The sequence below is a fragment of the Manis pentadactyla genome, chromosome 14 (genome assembly GCF_030020395.1).
Source record: "Manis pentadactyla isolate mManPen7 chromosome 14, mManPen7.hap1, whole genome shotgun sequence".
Taxonomy (NCBI): Eukaryota; Metazoa; Chordata; class Mammalia; order Pholidota; family Manidae; genus Manis; species Manis pentadactyla.
In genome coordinates this window covers 8988971-9008535 of record NC_080032.1, presented here as the reverse complement: position 1 = coordinate 9008535, position 19565 = coordinate 8988971, and the positions used below count along the sequence as shown (strand labels likewise).

Here is a 19565-nt window from a genome sequence, read left to right as displayed (position 1 = left end):
TGGTGGCAAACAATTATCACACTGCAGTAACTGTGGAGCAACTAGTCCAACTGCAGCAAATCAGAAGGCTCCAGAGAGATTTCTTCAAGAACATAAAATTGTTAGAATGTCTTATGTGTCTGAACATACTTAATATAGTTTTATGCAACTGGAAAGATTTGGGGGATTTAACACATGATATATACTCACCATCTCAAATTTTCTCTTCCTATCGTTTCTTAAACTCATGCCAAACTGGCTTTCACCCACTACTGTTCCACCGAATCTGCCCCTGTCAAGGCCATTAGTAACCTCCATGTTGCTGGATCCAAGAGCTGATCCTCAGTCTTCATATCAGCTTGATATTAGCAAGTTGGGTCAAAGAAGAAACCAAAAAGGAAACTTAAAGATATCTTGAAACAAAAGAAAATGGAAACACAACATATCAAAACCAATGGGATGCTGCAAAGGCAGTTCTAAAAGAAGTTTAAGTGATAAATGCCACATTAAGAAAAAAGAAAGAACTCAAACAAATTTACTTACAACTCAAGGAACTAGAAAAAGAACTAACTAAGCCCAAACTTAGCAGAAAGAAGGAAAGAAAAGTCAGAACATAAATAAATGAAACAGAAAAGAAAAGCAACAAAAAAACTCAACAGAACTAGTTTATTTTTTTCAAAAAAACTGACAAAACCTTGGCTAGACTAAGAAAAAAAGAGAGAAGACTCAAATGACTAAAAGCATACAAAGATATGAGGTGTGTATGTGTGTGCGTGTGTGTGTGTGTGTGTACATAGAGAGAGAGAGAATATATAAAGAGAAGCTGCTAGGTCTTAAGAAATAGAAGGAAGCACAAATTCATGGTTTGTGTCCTGAAAAACTTTATAGTTGTGGAAACAGCATACATGGATAAGATAACATAAGACTGCAATTCTAAATTAACCTATAAGGTAAACTCCAACACCATGATTTTTTAAATAACTTTATTGACACACCATAAAATTCATTCTTGTAAAATACACAATTCAGTGGTTTTAGTGTATTTAGAATATTTAGAATTGCACCCCTATCACCACAGTGATTTTAGAACATTTTCACTATCCTAAAAGGAAACTCTATACCCATTAGCAGTCACTCCCCATTTCTGCCTCCTCCCAGCTACTGGAAACCACTAATCTAATTTTTGTCTCTGGATTTGCCTATTGTGGACATTTCATATAAATGGTATTACACAATATGTGGTCTGGTTGTTTTCACATAGAACAATGTTTTCAAGGTTCACCAACATTGTAGCATGTATCAATAGTTCATTTCTTTTCGTGGCTAAGTAATATTTCATTGTATGGATATATCACATTTTTCCTTCCATTCATTAGTTGATGGGCATTTTGGCTATTTCTAATTTTTGGTCATTATGAATAGCACTGCTGTCAACATTATTATACAAATCTTTTATGCGGACATGTTTTCAATTCCCTTGGTATATCCCTAGGAGTGGAATTGTTGAGTCATATGGTAACTCTCTGTTTAATGTTTTAAGGAATTGTCAAACTGTTTTCCAAAGTGCACCATTTTATAATTCCACTGGCAGTGTATGAGGGTTCTGTTTTTTCCATATTCTCATAAATCATTATTGTCTGCCTTTTCTGTTTTTTAGCCATTTCAGTGGATCCAACACAATGATTTTTGAAAATATATACTTAATCATTTCACAATATATGTTTATCAAATCATCACATTTAATACCTTAATTTACACAATGTTAAATGTGTAAACCTGGAAAAAACAAGGTGGAACCAGGAAAAAAATTACATACACACACACACCTCTTAGGGACTACATCAAACTGAAAGACTTCTTCACAGCAAAGGAAACATCAACAAAAAAAAAGGCAACCTACTGAATGGGAGAAAATATTTGCAAATTATATAACTAATAAGGGATTAATATCCAAAATATATAAAGAATTCATACAACTCTATAACATAAAGACAAACAATTCAATTAAGAAATAGGCAGGGGAATTGAATAGATATTTTTCCAAAGAAGATATATAGATGGCTTAGATGTCCAACAAGTACATGAAAGATGCTCAATGTCACTAATCATTAGGGGATGCAAATCAAAACTGTAAGATATCCCTTCACACCTGTTAGAATGGCTATTATCAAAAAGATGAGAGATAATAAGTGTTGGTACAGATGTGGAAAAATTGGAACCCTGGTGCACTGTTCGTGGGAATGTAAATCAGTGCAGACACTATGGAAAACAGTAAGGTGGTTCCTCAAAAAATTAAAAATAGAAACTATCATATGACCCAGCAATCCCCCTTCTGTGTATATATCCAAAGGAAATGAAAACAGGATATTGAACAGAACACTCCCACCTTCATTGCAGCACCATTCACAATGGCCAAGATATGGAAACAACTTAAGTGTCTAATCAAGGGATATGTGGATAAAGAAAAGGTGATATACATATACAATGATATATTATTCATCCATGAGAAGAAGGAACTCCTGCCATTTGCAACAACATGAATAAACTGAGAGCATTATAGTAAGTGAAAGAAGCCAGACAGAGAAAGACAAATACTGAATGATATCACTTAGATGTGGAATCAGAAAAAAAAAGTCCAACTCAAAGAAATGGAATAAAAAAGTGGCTGCAAGGGGCTGGGGGATGAGGGAAATAGAGGTTGGTAAAAGGGTACAAGCTTTCAAATAAAAGATGAATAAGGTCTGAGGATCTAATGTAAAACAGTGACTAGTTGATAACACCATATTATATAATTGAAATTTGCTAAGAGAATAGAACTTCAATATTCTCACCCAAAATAAATAAACATATAAGGTGATGGATGTGTTAACTAGACGGGGAATCCTTTCACAGTGTATACATCTATCAAATCACTATGATGTACACTTTAAATATCTTACAATTTGGTTTGTCAATTATATCTCAATAAAGTTGAAAAATTGTATACCTTAATTCTAACATCTTTCCAAGCAATACGAGCAGTAAGAACTGAGTAAATATTTGTTTAACTGATGTGCTGACGCTGAACCCCTTGGAGAGCCTGCAGCAGTGAGAGAGGCCCCCGAGAAGGAAGCGTCACTGCCTTAACCTAAAAGACGTCCAGAAGCCGACAGCTTCCGCCTTGGTCTGACATCACCCATTCACACATTTTGCTTTTAGAATTCCAGTCAGGATATTTAAGATCATTTATTTTAATCAGTATGTCCACATAGCTTTACTGAGCTTGCTCATAAAATAGGAAGTTAAGAACTCAGAGGTGATGTCAGATACATGTAATAATCTTTCAAAAAGTTTTTTCTTATGAAAGGATCTATCATTACAAAGAAAATAATTATAAAATGGGAACAGTAGAAGTACTCTAATGTAGGTCCAAGTTATCCTTAATATTCAAACTAGTTTTATCTTTTGAATAATATATAATCTTGCTAGGACACGGCAAATACATTTAAGTCTACAATATGCAGAAACCTCAACCTTTATAACAGACATTCCTTATCACAAAGTCCCATAATTTTCATTAGCAGTAATAATTTATATTTGTTAGCACAAACAGTCTGCTGCATGACTCCTGATAACTCGTGTTTCATAAAGTTGTATAAAGAATAAAGATTTGATTTACAGTTTCACAAAATAAGACAAGAGTAAGAGAAACTAGGAACAGATCACTTTGAGAGACTGGACTCTGTGGTTGGAATAAAAAATCATGCCAACTACTCCATTATACTTGCCTTTAATTTGCTAACAAACTTGAAAAACAAGGACTCATATTTGATAAAATTTCAGAGGCCAGAGGAGTATTTCTTGCTGGTGTGAAATGTGTATGTTTTGGAAAATATTCTTTGTTGTCTGTTTATAGTTTGTATAAAAATTCATAAATGAATATTTGTAGAGCACCTACTGCCTCCCAGGCATTGTATTAGGGACTATATGTACAAAAAAATGAATAAAAATGGTCATTCTTCTCAAGGAGTTCACAATCTAGTGAACACAGGAAATATAAATATCATAAAAGAGAACATTTATTGAGCAATTACTATGAGCCAGGCACTATATTAAAAGCTGTAGATGGTTTAGATAGTTTCAAACCCAGGCTATCTGACTCTGGAGCCTTGTTATTACTTATATGAAGATGTGATATGCAAGGTGTCCCAGGTAAGAAAATCATATGGGTCTCAATGCATAAAATGACATGGTGTGTGAAGGGAACTGTGAAAAATTCAGTGTACATGGAAAAAGAAGTTAGAGGAAGAAGTAACAAGAACTGAGGCTGAAATTTTTAGCAAATGTCAGATCATGGAGAACTAAAATACCATGCTGCTGAGAAATTAAAACCTAAATAAACAGAGTATAGAAACCATGTTTGTGAGCTGAAAGCTCCAGTATTGGTAAGATGTCAGACCTCACCGAGTTTATCTACAGATTCAATGTAACCCAATCAAAATGCTAGTTTTTTGCAGAACCTAGCAAGCTGATTCTAAAACTTATATGGAAATGCAAAAGACTTAAAATAGCCAAAACAGTTTTGAAAAAGAACAAAGTTGGAGGACTCACACTACTGACCTCAAGACTTACTAGAAAGAGACAGTAATCAAGACAGTGTGGCAATGGTGTCATGATGCATGTATACATCAAAGCAAGAAAACAAAGAAATCAGAAACAGACCCAGGTATAGACAATCCATTCATTTTCAACAAAATTATTTACTAAATTAAGTAAATGGGGGAAGAGACAGTTTTTCAATGATACTTTAACAACTGGTCATCTGTATGGCAAAAAACATACACTTCAAACTTTACTTCATATCATACAGAAAAGTTAACTCAAAGTTCATCATTGACCATATGTAAAAACTAAAACTATAAAACATCTAGGAGAAAATATTCACAATCTTTGGGTATACAAACATTTCCTAGACATAACATAAAAAGCATGAATTTTAAAAGAAATGCATAATAAATTAGGCTTCACCAAAATTTAAAACTTCTATTCTTTGAAAGATACCATTAAGAAAATCAGGGGGCGGAGCCAACATGGCGGCGTGAGTAGGACAGTGGGAATCTCCTCCCAAAAACATATATACTTTTGAAAATACAACAAACACAACTAGCCCTAAAAGAGAGACCAGAAGACGCAGGACAGTGGCCAGACTGCAGCTACACCAGCGAGAACCCAGCGACTGGTGAAAGGGGTAAGATACAAGCCCCAGCCCGGCGGGACCCGAGCGCCCCTCCCCCCAGCTCCCAGCGGGAGAAGAATAGGCAGAGCGGGAGGGAGACGGAGCCCAGGACTGCTGAACACCCAGCCCCAGCCACCCCCACCAGAGCACAGACACAGTGCGTGGGCGGGGGTCCCTGGATACTGGGGGAACAGGGAGTAAGACCTCTGAGCGGGTGCCGAAGCTGATGCCCCTGTGACAAAGAAAAGCGGGGGCTTTTTGAAAGTCTTAAAGGGACAGGGACTTAACAGCTTGACGGAAACAACCCAGGTCACAGTACAGCAGCTGGAAATTACAGGGAAAACCGGGTTCACTAACTCCCTGGGCAACAGCTCTGAGAACCCTCACGGAGGCAAACAGTCAAGCAGCCCCCCATCCATTACCCCTCCGGGCGCTGCGAAAGCAGAGAAGCAGCCTGATACAAACTCCGCCCACAGAAAGGGAAATTTCTCCCTTCCGGCCAGGCAAGACACAAAGACCCACTCTACACGCAATTACCCAACACAAGCCACTAGGGGTCGCAGTTGTCCCAGTAAAGAAAGGCCAGTAGCAAGTGAAAATTTTGGCCCTCCCAGCTGACAGTCAATAGCACCTGTCAACATGAAAAGGCAAAAAAATATGATCCAGACAAGACTAACCCAGACAGCTTCGGCATCTGCTACATCTTCCCCTGAGAAGGAATCTGGGGAGATAGATTTAGCCAGTCTACCTGAAAAAGAATTCAAAACAAAAGTCATAACCATGCTGATGGACTTGCAGAGAAATATGCAAGAACTAAGGAAGGAGAATTCAGAAATAAAACAAGCTCTGGAAGGACTTCAAAACAGAATGGACGAGATGCAAGAGACCATTAATGGACTAGAAAACAGAGAACAGGAACGCAGAGAAGCTGATGCAGAGAGGGATAAAAGGATCTCCAGGAATGAAAGAATTTTAAGAGAGCTGAGTGATCAATCGAAAAGGAATAATATAAGAATCATAGGTATCCCAGAAGAAGTAGAGAGAGAAAAGGGGATAGAAAATGTCTTTGAAGAAATAATTGCTGAAAATTTCCCCAAACTAGGGGAAGAAATGGCCTCTCAGACCACAGAGGTACACAGAACTCCCATGACAAGGGATCCAAGGAGGGCAACACCAAGACACATAATAATTAAAATGGCAAAGATCAAAGACAAGGACAAAGTATTACAGGCAGCCAGAGAGAAAAAAAGGTTACCTACAAAGGAAAACCCATCAGGCTATCATCAGACTTCTCAACAGAAATCCTACAGGCCAGAAGAGAATGGCATGATATACTTAATGCAATGAAACAGAAGGGCCTCGAACCAAGACTACTGTATCCAGCACGAATATCATTTAAATATGATGGAGGGATTAAACAATTCCCAGACAAGCAAAAGTTGAGGGAATTTGCCTCCCACAAACCACCTCTACAGGGCATCCTACAGGGACTGCTCTAGATGGGAGCACTCCTAAAAAGAGCACACAACAAAACACCCAACATATGAAGAAGGGAGGAGGAGGAATAAGAAGGGAGAGAAATAAAGAATCATCAGATTGTGTTTATAATAGCTCAACAAGCGAGTTAAGTTAGACAGTAAGATAGTAAAGAAGCTATCCCTAAACCTTTGGTAACCACAAACTTAAAGCCTGCAATGGCAATAAATTCATACCTTTCAATAATCACCCTAAATGTAAATGGACTGAATGCACCAATCAAAAGACACAGAGTAATAGAATGGATAAAAAAGCAAGATTCATCCATATGCTGCTTACAAGAGACTCACCTCAAACCCAAAGACACGCACAGACTTAAAGTCAAGGGATGGAAAAAGATATTTCAAGCAAACAACAGAGAGAAGAAAGCAGGTGTTGCAATTCTGGTATCAGACAAAACAGACTTCAAAATAAAGAAAGTAACAAAAGACAAAGAAGGACATTACATAATGATAAAGGGCTCAGTCCATCAAGAGGATATAACCATTATAAATATATATGCACCCAATACAGGAGCACCAACATACCTGAAACAAATATTAATAGAACTAAAGGAGGAAATAGAATGCAATGCATTCATTCTAGGAGACTTCAACACACCACTCACTCCAAAGGACAGATCCATCAGACAGAAAATAAGTAAGGACACAGACGCACTGAACAACACACTAGAACAGATGGACCTAATAGACATCTACAGAACTCTACATCCAAAAGCAACAGGATACACATTCTTCTCAAGTGCACATGGAACATTCTCCAGAATAGACCACATACTAGGACACAAAAAGAGCCTCAGTAAATTCCAAAAGATTGAAACCCTACCAACCAACTTTTCAGACCACAAAGGCATTAAACTAGAAATAAACTGTTCAAAAAAAGCAAAAAAGCTCACAAACACATGGAGGCTAAACAACACGCTCCTAAATAATCAATGGATCAATGACCAAATCAAAATGGAGATCCAGCAATATATGGAAACAAATGACAACAACAACACTAAGCCCCAACTTCTGTGGGACACAGCAAAAGCAGTCTTAAGAGGAAAGTATATAGCAATCCAAGCATATTTAAAAAAGGAAGAGCAATCCCAAATGAACAGTCTAATGTCACAACTATCAAAATTGGAAAAAGAAGAACAAATGAGGCCTAAGGTCAGCAGAAGGAGGGACATAATAAAGATCAGAGAAGAAATAAATAAAATTGAGAAGAATAAAACAATAGCAAAAATCAATGAAACCAAGAGCTGGTTCTTCGAGAAAATAAACAAAATAGATAAGCCTCTAGCCAGACTTATTAAGAGGAAAAGAGAGTCAACACAAATCAACAGTATCAGAAACGAGAAAGGAAAAATCACGACGGACCCCGCAGAAATACAAAGAACTATTAGAGACTACTATGAAAACCTATATGCTAACAAGCTGGGAAACCTAGGAGAAATGGACAACTTCCTAGAAAAATACAACCTTCCAAGACTGACCCAAAAAGAAACAGAAAATCTAAACAGACCAATTACCAGCAACGAAATTGAAGCGGTACCGAAATTGAAAAACTACCAAAGAACAAAACCCCCGGGCCAGATGGATTTACCTCGGAATTTTATCAGACATACAGGGAAGACATAATACCCATTCTCCTTAAAGTTTTCCAAGAAATAGAAGAGGAGGGGATACTCCCAAACTCATTCTATGAAGCTAACATCACCCTAATACCAAAACCAGGCAAAGACACCACCAAAAAAGAAAACTACAGACCAATATCCCTGATGAACGTAGACGCAAAAATACTCAACAAAATTTTAGCAAACCGAATTCAAAAATACATCAAAACCATCGTACACCATGACCAAGTGGGATTCATCCCAGGGATGCAAGGATGGCACAACATTCGAAAGTCCATCAATATCATCCACCACATCAACAAAAAGAAAGACAAAAACCACATGATCATCTCCATAGATGCTGAAAAAGCATTTGACAAAGTTCAACATCCATTCATGATAAAAACTCTCAGCAAAATGGGAATAGAGGGCAAGTACCTCAACATAATAAAGGCCATCTATGAAAAACCCACAGCCAACATTATATTGAATAGCGAGAAGCTGAAAGCATTTCCGCTGAGATCGGGAACTAGACAGGGATGCCCACTCTCCCCACTGTTATTCAACATAGTTCTGGAGGTCCTAGCCACGGCAATCAGAGAAAAAAAAAAAAAAAGGAATCCAGATTGGCAAAGAAGAAGTCAAACTGTCACTATTTGCATATGACATGATACTGTACATAAAAAACCCTAAAGACTCCACCCCAGAACTACTAGAACTGATATCGGAATACAGCAAAGTTGCAGGATACAAAATCAACACACAGAAATCTGTGGCTTTCCTATATACCAAGAATGAACCAACAGAAAGAGAAATCAGGAAAACAACTCCATTCACAATTGCATCAAAAAAAGTAAAATACCTAGGAATAAACCTAACCAAAGAAGTGAAAGACTTATATTCTGAAAACTACAAGTCACTCTTAAAAGAAATTAAAGGGGATACTAACAGATGGAAATGCATCCCATGCTCATGGCTAGGAAGAATTAATATCGTCAAAATGGCCATCCTGCCCAAAGCAATATACAGATTTGATGCAATCCCTATGAAACTACCAGCAACATTCTTCAATGAACTGGAACAAATAATTCAAAAATTCATATGGAACCACCAAAGACCCCGAATAGCCAAAGCAATCCTGAGAAAGAAGAATAAAGTAGGGGGGATCTCACTCCCCAACTTCAAGCTCTATTATAAAGCCATAGTAATCAAGACAATTTGGTACTGGCACAAGAACAGAGCCACAGACCAATGGAACAGACTAGACAATCCAGACATTAACCCAGACATATATGGTCAATTAATATTTGATAAAGGAGCCATGGACATACAATGGCGAAATGACAGTCTCTTCAACAGATGGTGCTGGCAAAACTGGACAGCTACATGTAGGAGAATGAAACTGGACCATTGTCTAACCCCATATACAAAAGTAAACTCAAAATGGATCAAAGACCTGAATGTAAGTCATGAAACCATTAAACTCTTGGAAGAAAACATAGGCACAAACCTCTTAGACATAAACATGAGTGACCTCTTCTTGAACATATCTCCCCAGGCAAGGAAAACAACAGCAAAAATGAACAAGTGGGACTATATTAAGCTGAAAAGCTTCTGTACAGCAAAAGACACCATCAATAGAACAAAAAGGAACCCTACAGTATGGGAGAATATCTTTGAAAATGACACGTCCGATAAAGGCTTGACGTCCAGAATATATAAAGAGCTCACACGCCTCAACAAACAAAAAACAAATAACCCAATTAAAAAATGGGCAAAGGAACTGAACAGACGGTTCTCCAAAAAAGAAATACAGATGGCCAACAGACACATGAAAAGATGCTCCACATCACTAATTATCAGAGAAATGCAAATTAAAACTACAATGAGGTATCACCTCACACCAGTAAGGATGGCTGCCATCCAAAAGACAAACAACAACAAATGTTGGCGAGGCTGTGGAGAAAGGGGAACCCTCCTACACTGCTGGTGGGAATGTAAACTTGTTCAACCATTGTGGAAAGCAGTATGGAGGTACATCAAAATGCTCAAAACAGACATACCATTTGACCCAGGAATTGCACTCCTAGGAATTTACCCTAAGAACGCAGCAATCAAGTATGAGAAAGACCAATGTACCCCTATGTTTATCGCAGCACTATTTACAATAGCCAAGAATTGGAAGCAACCTAAATGTCCATCGATAGATGAATGGATAAAGAAGATGTGGTACATATACACAATGGAATACTACTCAGCCATAAGAAAAGGGCAAATCCAACCATTTGCAGCAACATGGATGGAGCTGGAGGGTATTATGCTCAGTGAAACAAGCCAAGCAGAGAAAGAGAAATACCAAATGATTTCACTCATCTGTGGAATATAAGAACAAAGGAAAAACTGAAGGAACAAAACAGCAACAGAATCACAGAACTCAAGAATGGACTAACAGGTACCAAAGGGAAAGGGACTGGGGAGGATGGGTGGGTAGGGAGGGATAAGGGGGGGAGAAGTAGGGAGGTATTAAGATTAGCATCCATAGCGGGGTGGGAGAAAGGGGAGGGCTGTACAACACAGAGAAGACAAGTAGTGATTCTACAACAGGTTGCTACGCTGATGGACAGTGACTGTAAAGGAGTATATAGGGGGGACCTGGTATAGGGGAGAGCCTAGTAAACAAAGTATTCGTCATGTAAGTGTAGATTAATGATTTAAAAAAAAAAAAAAGCAGTTCCTATGTGGTGACCTCTAATGAGTTCTACACAATGATATAAAGGGCATATAAAAGTGTAGGCAAAGGGTCTGTTTGTGTTTATACAGAGGATCAAAGCCTAATTTGGCTACCCCGAAAATGAACTAAGAAACGATATGAAAGAGAACTTCCAACATCAGCACTCTCGGGAAGACTCATGCCAGAAGATGATCATCAAAAAACCCCAACAAAGATCCACGCACTGCTACAGCTGTAGATGCACTCATCCCACCAGCTCCTGGACTTGCCATGGGAATGAAGGAGATATCTAAGCTGGCCTGTGCATACAGTAAAACAACAAATTTGACTGGATCTATACTGTTGGAACTCAACCAAGAATTAGGAGAAGTGCAAATTGTAGCGCTCCAAAATCTTACAACTACAGACTGTTTACTGTTAAAAGAACATAAGGGATGTGAACATTCCCCAGGAATGGGTTGTTTTAATTTGTCTGATTTCTCTCAGACTGTTCAAGTTCAGTTGGACAATATCCACCATATCATAGATAAGTTTTCACAAATGCCTAGGGTGCCTAACTGGTTTTCTTGGTTTCACTGGAGATGGCTGGTAATTACAGATATGCTTTGGTTATGTAACTATACTCCTATTATGTTAATGTGTGTGCGCAATTTAAGTAGTAGCTTAAAATCTATACATGCTGAAGTTACTCTACAAGAAGATATGTCAAAGAAATAATCAATCTTCCCATGTTTTCTCCCGCCTGCTACTTCTATAGCTTTTCTTCTTTCTTCCTAATTACAACGAATTCTTAAATAGAATTCGTGCCTCATATCAAATTTACCGAGTATCATAACTCCTCCAAGTGGTAAAGATACCTCAAGACAAATGCTGGGCATAGAAGCCACAGGGCATAAATATGCAAAGAAATAAAAAGCTAACCTTTTCAAACAATAAGGCTTCTCTCTCACTTACCAACTTCACATTTCCCTGTATGGCCCCGGAAGATGACTGGTTAGCCAGAGACGGGTAAGATTCCTCAAGGGAGGAACAACCTAAGACAGGCACAGTCGCAGGGGGCCATCTGGTGAGAAAATGGGGATCAGCAGAGGTGAGGCTTAGAACCTCCCCCCTCATGTTCTGAGAGAAATCTTCTGCATACATGGATGTTTATTGCCCTTGTCTAGCTCGGATTAACACATAGTCTACAGGCACACACCTGATCATCTACATTTGCTCTCTTACAACACTAAACTCTGTTTTCTACCTTTATCTCGTATCTACCTACCACTTCAGCATTTTATTAAAAATAATAATAATAGAGAAATGTGGTATCCACATATAAATCAAGTTTAAAAATCAAATGAATAGTCATATTTGAACTGACTGTGTATAGTTCATAATGCATGAACAAAACCGAAAGCTTCTGTGATGACTGCCCTTGCACTGTTCACCATGTAACTTATTCACTATGTAAGAATTTGTACTCCATGTAAGAATTTGTTCGTTATGCATCAGAAGATTGGAGACTGACGAAAATTAGGCTTGGGGTGGATTAATGATTGTGCATTGAGTATTGACCCCCTATACAGAAATTTATTGTGGTTAACAACTATTTGATCAATAAATATGAGAGATGCCCTCACAAAATATATATATATATATATATTTAAACACACTTCCAATTGTAAAATAAATAAGTAACCGGGATGTAATGTATAGCATAAGGAATATAGTCAAAATATTGTAACAACTTGGTATGGTGATACCTGGTACCTAGAATTATCATGTATATAAATGTTGAATCACTGTGTTGTACACCTGAAACTAATGTAATGCAATACTGTTGTCAACTACCCTTCAATAAAAAAAAAAAAAAAAATTTAAAAAAAAAAAAAAAAAAGAAAATCAGAAGGCAAGCTATAGACTAGAAGACATTCTCAATAAATATGGTGATGAAAGACTTGTATCCAGAATATGTTTTTTGACACTCAGTAATAAAAGAAAGCAACCCAGTTAAAAATTGGACAAAAAATTTCAACAAATACTTTACAAAAGTAGCTATACAAATGGCTACTAAGCACAGAAAAAGATGTTATAACATTTTTAATTCATCAGGGAAATGTTAAAAACCACAGTAAGATGCCATTAAACATCCAAAAGAATACTGAAATTTCTAAATGGCAATGTGGTCAAAGGCTCAAAGAAGAATGGGTCAAAGAAGAAAGCACAAAGGAAATTAGAAAATACCTTGAGGCAAATGAAAATGAAAATGCAATATACTAAAACTTATAGATTATAGTAAAAGCAGTACTAAAAGGGAAGTTTATAGTTGTAAACATTTAAATTTAAAAAGAAGAAAGATCTCACTCAAATAATACAACTTTACACCTCAAGGAACTAGAGAAAGACAGACAAACTACACCCAAAGTTAGCAGAAGGAAGGAAAGTATAAAGATTAGAGTAGGAACAAATGAAATAAAGAGAAGAAAAACAATATAAAAATTCAACAGAACTAAAAGTAGATTTTTTACAAAGATGAACAAAATTGACGAACCTTTAGACTATGGAAAAAAGAATTCTCACCACTTCTATTCAACATGGTACTTAAGGTCCTAGCCAGAGCAAGGCAAGAAAAAGAAATAGAAAGCATTCAAATTGTTAAAGAAGAAGTAAAATTATCTCTCTTCACAAATGGCATAATGTTATATAGAGAAAATCCTAAAGATTCCACATATCAAAATAAAAAGTTAGAAATAATAAATGAATTCAGCTGAGTTACAGGATACAAAATCAACATATTAAAAACCAATGTGTTTCTATACACTAACAATGCACAAACCAAGATGAAAATCCAGAAAGCAATCTCCTTTACAACAGTATCAAAAAGAATACTTAGGAGGAAATGTAACCAAGGAGACAAAAGACCTATACAATGAAAAATGCAAAACATTGCTGAAAGAAATTAAAGATGATACAAATAAATAAAAAGACCCCATGTTCTTCATGGCTTGGAAAACCTAATATTGTTAAATTGTCTACACTATCCAAAACAATTCACAAATTCAATGTAATCCCTATCAAAATCCCAAGGCATCTTTTGCAGAAATAGAAAAAAACATCCTAAAATTCCCGTGGAACGTTATGGGATCTCTAGTTGCTAAAACAATCTTGAAAAAGAACAAAAGAGGCCTCACGTTTCCTGAATTCAAAACATATTACAAAGCAACAGTACTTAAAACAATGAGGTACTGGCATAAAAACAGACATACAGACAAATGGAATAGACTAGAGAGTCCAGGAATAAACCCTCAATATATATGGCCAAATGATTTTTGACAAAGGTGTTAAGACCACACAATAGGAGAAGGACATTCTCTTCAACAAATGGGGTTAGGAAAAATGGATATCTGCATGCAAAATAATTTAACTAGACACTTACCTTATACCACATATAAAGATAACTCAGAATGGATTAAAGACCTAAACATAAGACATGAAAATATAAAACTTAGAGAATAAAACAGAGAAAATCTGATTTGGCATTGATTTGGCATTAGATTTGGCAGTGATTTCTTGGATATGACACTGAAAGTATAGGCAAGAAAAGCGAAAATGGACAAATAGGACTGTATCAAACTTAAAACATCTGCACATCAAAGGGAACATCAACAGAGTTAAATGACAACCTACAGAATTGAAGAAAATAAATGCAAATCATATATCTAATAAGGAGTTAATGTTCACAATATAAAAAGAACTGTTACAACTCAACAATACACACACAAAAAAAAAAACCCCAAGAAACCTTATTAAAATATGGGCAAATGACCTGAGGAGACCTTTCTCCAAAGAAGGTATACAACTGGCCAACAAATATATGAAGAAAAGATGCTCAACATCAGTAATCACCAGGGAAATTCAAATCAAAACAATACGATATGACCTCAGACCTGTCAGGATGGCCACTATTAAAAAACAAACAAACAGAAAATAACAAGACTTGGTGAGGATGTGGAGAAAATGAAGTTCTTGCGTGCTGTTAGTGGGAGTGTAAAATGATGCAGCCAACTAGGTAAAATGGTAGGGAGATTCCTCAAAACATTGAGAATGGAATTACCATATGATCAAGTAATCCTACCTCTGAGTGTACATCCAAAGAACTGAAAGCAGGATCTTGAAGATATGTTTGTACATCCATATTCACTGCAGTATTATCCACATTTGCCAGAAGATGGAAGCAAATGTCCACTGACAGATGAATGGAAAAAGAAAATGTGGGATATATATACAATGGAATATTATTCGGCCATAAAAAAGAAGAAAATCCTGCCATTTGCAGCAATGTGGATGGACCTCGAAGGCATTATGCTAAGTAAAGTAAGTCATACATGCACACACACACACACATCCCAGTACATACATACACCCACAATGAAGTATTATTCAGCTTTTTAAAAGAAGGAAATTTTGTCATGTGCTACAACATGGATAAAACTTGAGGGCATCCAGCCCAGTGAAATAAGCCAGTCACAAAAGACCAAACACTATGATGATTCCACTGAAATGAGATTTTTGGAGTAGTCAAAATCATGGAGACAGAAAGTAGAATAGTGTTTGCCAGGGTTGTGCAGAGTCGTTGTGTGATGGGTATTTGCCCAAGAGAAATTAAAGCATGCGTCTAAACAGAGACTGATGTTCCCAGCACCTTCATTCATGACAGCCAAAAACTAGACACAACCCAAATACCAACAACAAATAAATGGATACGCTATTTGTGATATATTCATATTATGGAACAGTACTCAGTAATAAAAAAGGAACAGATCACCGGTGTGTGCAACAATTTATATAAATATCAAAAATACTACACTAAGTAAAAGAAGGTGAGTACAAAAGAATATGACTTTTTCCATATGACTCCCTTTAAATTAAATTCAGGAACAGCTTAAACTCACCCACGGTGACAGATCGGAACCTGTTTGGGGCCAGGCACAGTACCAGTGATTATGACTACAAAGGAAAATGAGGAAAGTTTTTGGATGATGGAAATGTTTTATATCTTGATTGAGGTGGTAGTTTCATGGTTATATGAATTTGTCAAAACTCTTTAAACTTATGCTTACAATAGGTTATTTTAGTGTATATAAATTATACCTCAACAGAGTTGACTTGTTAAAAAATTGACTACAGGCTGGGCCAAAATGGCCAATCTCAATAAATTTGAAAGGACTCTAGTTATATTAAGTATTTCCCTGACAATGATGCAATTAGAAATCAATAAAAAGATAACCAGAATATGTTTGGAAATTAAGCAATAAACTCCAAAAAAAAATGGATAAAGAAAAAATTACAAAAGGATGGTAGAAAATATTTTGAAATAAGTGATCAAGTATTACATATCAAAACTTGTGAGCTACAACTAAAGCTGGGCTTAGAGAGAAATGTATAGCCCTAAGTGCATTGTTTTAAAGACTAAAAAATGAATAATCTAAGCATCCTTCTCAAGAAGCTAATAAAAAAAGGCAAATTAAGCTCAAGGAAAGTAATAACAAAGATTAAAAACAACTTTATAATACAGAAAAGTCAATAGAGATCATCAACAAAAGCAAAAGTAGATATTTTGAAAAGACTAATTAAATTTTATAAACTCCTCAAAAGACTGATCAAGAAAAAAACTTACAGAAAGAAGGCTCAGATAATTAATATTACGAATAAAAAGGGAAGAAATCACAACAGGCCCTACAGACATAGATTCATTATTATAAACATGCTAATTCTCCCTAAATTGATCTATTATAGATACAATGCAATCCCAATCTGAAAAATCCCACATATGTGGTAGTGACAAGCTGGTTTTAAAATGTATATTGAAATGTACAGAATAGCCAAAATAACTTTGAATAAGCAGAACAAAGTATAAGTACTTACTCTGTTGGATATCAACACATAATACAAAGCAGGAGTAATTAAGGTAGCGTAGTTTTTAAGCAAACACAGACAAAAACAGTAAAACAATACAGAGAATCCAGAAATAGAGACATGTATATATGGACATTGGATTTATGACAATGGTTATCACCGCAGGACAGAGAAAGGACATACTTTTCAATAAATAGCATTGGGTCAATTAATATCCATATCTGGGGAAAAAATAAGACTTTATCCTTACCCCTTACTAGTCACACAAAAATCAGTTCAGGTGAATTGTAAATCTAAGTGTGAAAGGTAAGATAATAAAGCTTTTAGAATATAACACAGAAGAATATCTTCATGCCCTTGAGATAGGTAAAGATTTTCTAAGCAAGATACAAAAGCACCACCATAAAGGAAAAGAACAGTGCATTGGACTATTAAAATTAAAATTAGAACTTCTGTTTATCAAGAGACATCATTAAAAGGATGCAAAGTCATAGTACAGAGTAGAATAAAATATATGCCATGCATATCTGGACCAAGAGTTTGTATCCAGATTATATAAAGAGTTTTTCTACAAATCAGTAAGAAAAAGACAAAAAAAGACAAGTCAACAAGAGACCTTCAATAGGCACTTCACAAATGAGGATTTCCACATGGCCAGTAAACAAAAAGTGCTCGACTTCACTAGTAACTAAAGTAATGTAAATGAAAGCCGTAATGAGGTACCACTACATAACTACAAGCAAATGAATCTTCAAACTTCATATTTTCATGATAATGCAAGCAATTGAGACAGGAGACTTTTCATTACACTGTTCTTTTTGCTTCTTTACATAATCTATGCAATGTGAAAAATATGCTTCTTTTAAATCATTACTTACCTATTCACTTTTTTATATCTGTTCTCTTTTTATGCAATGAATTTTTATATGCCATTAATTTTGGGTTTTATAGTGTGTTCTAATGTTTTAAGTTGAAGCTGATTGGTACTAAAAGCTTTCTCTAGTATCTATAAAAGCATTGTGTTTCTTTACCAAATTTTTAAGACTTACATAGTTAATATAGTACTCTCATATATATTTCCCAAGTGGAACAAAATGGAATTACTATTTTTGGTGATGGTCTATAACTAAAGCCTTGAAAATCCATCTGATAACAATCAGCTAAGAGATAACTACTGTTTCTACAATGGAACAAAAATACCTGTCTCGTATAGGCTTACTCCCCATTATCTCTGCATCTGAGACAGCAGAGCCTGGAAAATATTCATCATATGATTTCAATATCACTATCACTTACTGACCGGCAACACAGCTGGAACTGTGCAGGCTCCTTTCTGAAAAATTATAAAGAAAAATGTAAAGGCAGCACCCAACAGTCCTTCTAGAGAGCTCTCCACAAGACTTGACAATAAGGTTGTCAAGGAAAAGTCTTCAATAATGCAGATCTCCAATTTTTATAAAAGTCAGAGGAGAGGGATTCATCCATTAAACCAAGGATAAAAGCAAGCATATCCTGGTTTGGATTATATGTTTTGTTAATAAAAATTGATCATATAATATCACATTACCCATGAAAGTCCATGGCTAGCATTTTTTTCTTTTTTTTCTTTTTTTTTTTTTTTTGCATTTTCTAATTTAGATCCGAGGTCTGTATTCTTTCATACTGCATCACACATTGCCTCCTAGATGGTAGGCACTACACAATTTGTTGAATTTTTTTTCTAAAAAGCATGAGATTTGGACCAAAGGGAAAGGGACTGGGGAGGATGGGTGGGTAGGGAGGGATAAGGGGGGGAAGAAGAAAGCGGGTATTATGATTAGCATGCATAATGGGGGGGTGGGAGAAGGGGGAGGGCTGTACAACACAGAGAAGACTAGTAGTGATTCTACAGCATTTTGCTATGCTGATGGACAGTGACTGTAAAGGGGTTTATAGGGGGGACCTGGTATAGGGGAGAGCCTAGTAAACATAATATTCTTCATGTAATTGTAGACTAATGACAACAAAAAAAAGGGGGGGGATTACTCCCTGATAGGATAAAACTAACTGTAAATCAACGATTAATGCATGCTTTAAATATTCTTAATTTTGATCATTTAAAGGGTGTCAGATGTTCAGCTATGGAAGTACATTTTTCTAATAATATTCCTTTCTCTCAAAAAAAAAAAAAAAAGCAGTTCCTGTGTGGTGACCTCCAATAAATTCTTCACAATGATATAAAGGGCATATCAAAGTGTGGGCAAAGGGTTTGTTTGTGTTTATACAGAGGATCAAAGCCTAATTTGGCTACCCAGAAAACGAATTAAGATACGATATGAAGAACTTCCAACATCAACATTCTCTGGAAGAGTCATTTCAGAAGATGATCACCAAAAATCTTCAACAAAGATCCTGGCGCTGTTGCAGTTGTAGCTGCATTCATCCCACTGGTTCCTGGACTTGCCATTGGAATGAAGAAGGAGATATCTAAGCTGGCCTGTGCATACAGTAAAACAACAGATTTGACTGGATCTATACTGTTGGAACTCAACCAAGAATTAGGAGAAGTGCAAGTTGCAGCGCTCCAAAATCTTGCGACTACAGACTATCTACTATTAAAAGAA

General features: G+C 36.2%; 1 protein-coding gene across 2 annotated transcripts in view; it reads right to left on the bottom strand.

Moving 5' to 3' along the window:
* Nucleotides 1-19565, bottom strand: part of TTC28 (tetratricopeptide repeat domain 28) — a 625746-nt gene that overhangs the window by 456202 nt on the left and 149979 nt on the right. The gene's annotated exons all lie outside the window — the stretch shown is intronic.